The following is a 7095-nucleotide window of genomic DNA, read 5'->3' on the forward strand; positions in this document are numbered from 1 at the left end:
GTGGGGATTGGTGGCAGGGAGCAGAAGAGGCTTAGACAGATGTGAAGTGTGAGCAGCTTGGCCCAGGATTGTGATATAGCAAAGGAAAGGCAGGAATGGACGTAACGTATAGACATGTTAATTCAAAGTATGAATAAGTCAATATCACTGAATTTTTGGAAAATTTGAACAAAACTTGAGAAATTGGTCAAAGATATTGCTAAGTCTTCAAATATGACTGACCAGGAGGATGACAGTTCACTGAAAACTGCAGAGAATTCAGATTCAGCACATGGGGCATTGAGTTTTGCTTAGACATATTGAATAACCAGATGGAACAACACAATAAGTAGTTGAAAATATATTAGGGAGCAAAGATTAAGAAATAAAAAATGTAAAGTCGATGGTTGTTTGTCAAAGTTTTCACTTTGTATTATTCTAATGTGTAAATGAAGTTCTAGAAAATCGTTGTTAATTTCCTTTCCTGATATTCAAAATGATGTTTCTGGTATACTGCCCAACTGGGGAAGATGTCTTTTACCCAACTAAAGAAAAAAAATAATCACACTTTCCCACAGTAAGACTACATTATAAATAACCTATAAATTATTTAAAATAAAATTATTATTATTTATTTTATTACTAATATTTTAAATAATACATAATTTATTTAAATATTATTTATTTGTTTAAATTATTATTATTATTATTCACTGGACACCTCTAAGTGCCAGGCACAGGATAGGTGTTGTAGGATAGAATCATGAACCAAATCTTTGCCAAACCCACTGAGTGAGACTTAGGAAAAGTAAGAGGGTTTTTTTTTTTTTAATTTATATATTTTTATTTTTGACTGTGTTGGGTCTTCGTTTCTGTGCAAGGGCTTTCTCTAGTTGTGGCAAGCGGGGGCCACTCTTCATCGCGGTGTGCAGGCCTCTCACTGTCGTGGCCTCTCTTGTTGCGGAGCACAGGCTCCAGACGCACAGGCTCAGTAGTTGTGGCTCACGAGCCTAGTTGCTCCGCGGCATGTGGGATCTTCCCAGACCAGGGCTCGAACCCGTGTCCCCTGCATTAGCAGGCAGATTCTCAACCACTGCGCCACCAGGGAAGCCCAGTTAGAGGGTTTTTAACAGGAGGATTTTACATGTCAAAACCAAGGGGACGGGCTTCCCTGGTGGCACAGTGGTTGAGAGTCCGCCTGCCGATGCAGGGGACACGGGTTCGTGCCCCGGTCCAGGAAGATCCCACATGCCGCGGAGCGGCTGGCCCCGTGAGCCATGGCCGCTGAGCCTGCGCGTCCGGAGCCTGTGCTCCGCAGCGGGAGAGGCCACAACAGTGAGAGGCCCGCGTAGCGCCAAAAAAAAACAAAAAAAAACCAAGGGGGCTAACCATGGGTCGTTTGTAACCATAAACTTAGGCAGTTCCATTAGTCTGGCAACAGCAAGCTGTCAGAGAGAGGTTTCTTTATAAGTATATTAGGAAGGTACAAAAACCATCTCCACTCTGTAATGATCAACATGAACAATTTTACTAGGAAATCCATCCCAAAGGAGAATACAGTTTAGCAGATGGGACCAAGCTAACCAAGCTTAACAATTCAAGTGCTAACGTGAAAAGTTTTCTGAATGAAGAGAGGCAAACCTTTCTCCATCACTTGGCCCTACTTTCTAACCTAATTATAATACTTTGGCTTTGAATTTTTCTGGAAGCCTACACTGTACATATTGGTGTACATATTCCACCATTCTCCATATACATATACCCATTAGGTTACTCTTTTCAGGAATTATAGCACCAAGGATTGTAGTGAGACTGAACTAAATAAGTCCCAGAGAAAAGGCATGAATCAATTCCTTGGTATGGGATTCATGTCTCCTGACCATTTCCTTTCTATGCCCACCCCAGTTTGGGGTTGTCGTATAATGTTCTTTCCCTGACATTGATTTATCCAAATTATTGTTTGGCAAGGCCACAAGGTTTTATGTCACTGAGACAAAAAGAATTGTAATATTGGAGATAGGACACAGGTTTTATGTCACTAAGACAAAAGCAATTGCAATATTGGGAATAATCCATCCTTAAGAATGCAAATAGTAAGACTGAATGTTAATTTACAGGGAACATAAAAATCATTACATCGTTTTTCACTGGAGTTCTTTTGTTGATCATGTAGGGAAAAAAATCTTCTATTTTGTGTTCTTATGAAAAGGACAATGAGTTTATATATCTTTAATGGTTTTAATTTGAAAAAAAAGTGAAAAGTGTCTTATGGTGTATAAAAATCTAGTTGTAGCATTTCCATTTTATTATATAAAAGTGAAAATTACATGATTTAGGGACTAAGTGCTTTCTAACTCTCATGGTCGGTCTCTAAAAGAGAAGAGACAACCACCTAGCTGTGATAAATGCTGCCCATTATAATATTTCATTCTTATTAATAAAAATGCTGATAATACTCAGGCATTAATTTAAGCACTTTACATATGTTAAAACAGTTAATCCTTGCAATAAACCTTCATAGTAGGTACATTATAGTTATCCCATCTTATAGACGAAGAAACAAAGTTTCTTCAGGGAACTTGCCCAAGGTCGTACAACGAGCAAGTGTCAGAGGTAGGCTTTGAAAACCAGACCACCTAGCATCAGACACCACACATTTACCCACACTGCTGGACAGCCTCTTTACTCTAGTGATACTTTTTCTGCTGCTATGACTGCCTCTGTAATTCACTGTATCCATGAATTACCACGCTCTGCTTCTTCAAGTCAATACATCACTCCAATGGTACTTAATCAAGGACTCTCAGGTGTGCTGGTTCCCCTCAGGTGTGCTGCTTCCCCTTTGGCCATGATTATCATAAATTGGTCTTACTGCCACCCAGACAAGAACGCCTCTGTATTGGTCCATTTGGGCTGCCCTAACAAAATATCACAGACTGAGTGGCTTAAACAACAGAAATTTATTTTCTCCCAGTTCTGGAAGCTAGAAGTTCAAGATCAAGGGACCATTAGGGTTGGTTTCTGATGAGGGCTCTCTTTCTGGCTTGTAGATGGCTGCCTTCTTGCTATGGCCTTTCTTTTGTGAAGGTACAGAGAGAAAGAGAGCTCTGATATCTCTTTCTCATGTAGGATTAGGGCTCCAGTCTTATCGAATTAGGGCCCCACTCTTATGATCTCATTTTTCCTTAATTACCTCCTTAGAGTCCCTATTTCCAAATATAGTCATATGAGGGGTTAAGGCTTCAACATATGAATTTGGAAAGGGGAAGAACACAATTCAGTTCATAAGAGCTTCCTTGTACCAAATATTCTTTCTTGAAAGAAATGAAATCCCTCTATTTCAGGCGCTCCTCCTGGCCTACCCTTCAACACCATTTTCATCATTTATATCCTCTATATGTTACTCCCAACTTCCAAGTTGTTTACCTGTTGGAATAATATAGTCAAAGGACTGTGTAAAGGGTTTTTGTGTGCTTCAGTGTTTCCAAAGCACAATATATCTGTGCACACACACAAAATACACACATACGCTCAGACACATATAGATTCATAACTTCAAAATGGAGCCCACTCACTTTAATACTCAAATGAAATGATTCTGAGCTCCCATCACACTTCTTGCAAGAATGTCCCTTTTCTCAGGGTCTTCCTTCTTGTGATGGCACCAAGGGATGGATTATTTTGCCATTTAAGAAGTCAAGCAACTTGGTTACTATCATCTAAAGGAGAGAAATCAGAAATTATTATCAGATAACTGACGAGTTTTGCTGTTTTCCACCATTGCTGTCAGAACACAGGTGATTTAGAAATAGATTCTCCATGTTTGGTGTAAAAGAAGTCTCTCTTGAGTATTATGGAAAAAAACTGATGCTACTATAGGTTGTGACTCTCAATGTTTCAACAGTTTAGTTCCCAAAGCTCTTTTAACTAATACTCACAGATATCTTCCTTACTGCTAATCTATACTCCAAAGAGGTCTCCACTATAAAGGCCCAGCACCACCTTTCTCCACCTCAATAACCTAACTCTGAAAGTGGAGAAATTCCCTCTTTTGTGTTCCAATACCAATCTAATTTCCTGTCTCAGAATGAGTGACATTTATATCCTGAGAGAACCCTATCTTATTAGATCCAGTCCTACTATGGGTAGGAGAAACAGCTGTTATTATTTATCATATTTAAGAAATAAGAAAACCTGAGGTCAAGGAAGTTAAATAACTCATTTGAGGTCACAGCACTAGTAAGGGACAGCCTAGCCTCAGTCTCAGGATTTCTGACACCCCACTGCTCTCTTTACCATCTTCATGTTCTCTCTCTCCCTTCATTGTGGGGTCCTGCTGTCAGTCAATCCTTCTGATAAATACTGCCTTTTCTCAACAAAATCTTTCTCTTTTTTTCCTTGATATCATCTGACTATTCCCAATAATACCTACTAGTTTATCAAATGCCCCTTTGTTACATCTACTGCATTAACAAACCATCCCTCTATAAGCACTGTTAATCTTGTTAATGTAAATGATCAAATTGGAAATTTCAAGCAAGAATAAAAATAAACTTCTAATAAAGTAAAATTAACCAGCAAGCTAACATGACTGCAAAACACCCCACATTTGACATCATTGTTATGTGAGATCATAAAACAGTCCTCACGCCGTTTCCCAAAGGACTAGGTCTACATCGCACTACACAGTATCATCTACCTAAGCACTGATCTTTCTGCCTGTGGAAAGAGAAGATTCTGCATGCCACAATTTTTACTGGGGAAAGAGATTTCCCAGAATCTCCTGTGGGCAGTGTTAAATGCTTCTGCCTATTTCTGCACGATGCTGCCTCTGACTCAAAGGTCTGTTATCAACCCAAAGGAGACTCTTACATTCCCTGCAATTACAATGACCATCTTTTCCAGACTCTAACCAAGAGTTTTTATGATTTCTAAACTTTTAGGCCAAGAAGTCTTACACATATAAACACCAGACAACTTTTGAAAAGAACCCTAGATAATTTGGCCAGAAATAGGTTTTTTTCTTAAACATTTTGAGTACAAGCAAGTTGGTCAACATTATAATTTACCCTTAGCAATGACTTTAAAAAAATGAATGGATATCTTCTGTGTTTGGCATCTTGTTTATTGTGAATTATGGTGAATTTGCCCTCCTTTACTCATTTTTGTCTGCTTTTCAGAATCCAGCGGGAGTGGGAAGCAGTGGGGTTCTCACTTTTTTGTTTTATAATTTCGAATTGACTTTCAGAAAATTATTCCTGCTTTAAACTGATTTTAGTAGTGGAAAGTTGGAACACTAGCGTCCAAAGAGCCATATTATATACATGCAATAAGTGTTTGTTTAATGTTGGAATAATCTAAGTACACACCTGACCAAAGGCCTCCACTGTTACCTACTCTGGAGTCTTGTGGGTCCTTCCACAACTGTTTCTGTGTTCTTTTTTTAATTTTATTTTAATTTATTCCACAAAATAATATGATGGTACACATACTGTTTGGTAATTTTCCATAATTAAGTAGCCCATGAATCATTGGGTTAAAATATTTTCATCATGATTTTATAGATGAAAATATTGGAGGCTCAGAGAAGTTAAGTTACTTAATACCTGTTTGACTTTTAGCAGCTCAACTCCTGTCATTGTTTCCAGTGTTCAAAAGTTAATGCTATTTCCATATTACCTTTTTACATGACTTGTTTTTTGCTGAAGTGGTGGTATTCACTGAACTATTCTAATCGTCTGTGTTCCTTTTAGATCCTTGTGTGGTGCCTAGCTAAAATTAAAATATAATTCAGACTTTGAAACATTTTTCTTCAACCCTATAAGGTCAACTAATCCAAGTAAAAATTAATCTATTAGCTGATTTAATTCAACTTAATTGCATGCAACAATTATTAGTGAATATTTAATATATACTTAACTCTTAGGTACTGTTACTGTAATGTGAGCGTTATTAATACCATGTTTTAAAAACTGAGACAGTATAACTGAAGCTAGATTGTGTAGACAATTAATATACCTTAGAAAGACTAATAACAGCATGAGAATATTTTTAACTTTTCTGTGAAATATCAGATCCCATTAACTCGGAATTTGGGAATATTCAATCCTAAAATTGACCAATATTCTATGTGTAACATCTATGAAAAAAAAGGTTTGCCAAGCAAATTAATGTTAACAAAAATCCAAGAAAAGCGGCAGCCTCTTGAGAAAGTTGTCTGTAAGCAAGCACATAGTAGTATCATTTGCAAAAAACTACTAGTTGAAGACTTTGGTCTTATTGATGTGTCTGAGGAATTTTGTGGGTTCTATTGTTAGCCACCTGTTTGCTGAATCTTCATAAAAGAATAGCATTATGTTCATTTCAAAAGAGTCTATATCAAAACCTTTTAAACTCTTTCTCCTTTGCTTTCCTCTCCTCCCCTCTGATCCTCTACCCATTTGCCAATAGTATAAAATTAGGAGATTTTTACCATATTTATTTAACAAGCACCTTACTCTATAAATGAATGATCCTTGGTCTACTTAGCAAATGCATTTTGAGAATGACTTATTCTATGATGCCATGGGGTTACACTGGGGATAGTGGGTGAGACTCACAGAAAGATAATTTTAACTTTAAGAGAAACTTTTTCATTGTCAGATCAGTCCACAAATAGAATCAACAGCACCAGTAGAAACAAGTTTTCCTTATGGGAGGAAAACTTATGGGAGGTATTCAAGCACTAGGTGGGGAGGTTGAAAGGAGAATTGAAACTTTGGAAAGTGTTGAACTACATGATTCTTAAAGCCAAGAATGTATAATGTTGATGAGGATAATGACATGAGTGTGAGGAGGAGAGAAAGGAGGAGAAATTGGGGGAAAAACAAATAACTTTATAATTCTTATTTATAAGTAACTATACTCTGGGTTGAATGTGATTCCCAAGAATAGTGATGTTGTTCAGTGATGTAGCAGTATTGAACTGGAATCAAACTTTGCTACCTTTAAATAATTCTACTGAAGAAATTTGTTTGCTTTTAATAAATAAGGGGTTTTATTGACCTAATTTCTATAATGTTGATGTATGCATATGCTTTGGAGCTAGGCAAATGTAGATACAAATCATTGCCATGT

This window comes from Lagenorhynchus albirostris, chromosome 5, assembly GCF_949774975.1.
Source record: "Lagenorhynchus albirostris chromosome 5, mLagAlb1.1, whole genome shotgun sequence".
Taxonomy (NCBI): Eukaryota; Metazoa; Chordata; class Mammalia; order Artiodactyla; family Delphinidae; genus Lagenorhynchus; species Lagenorhynchus albirostris.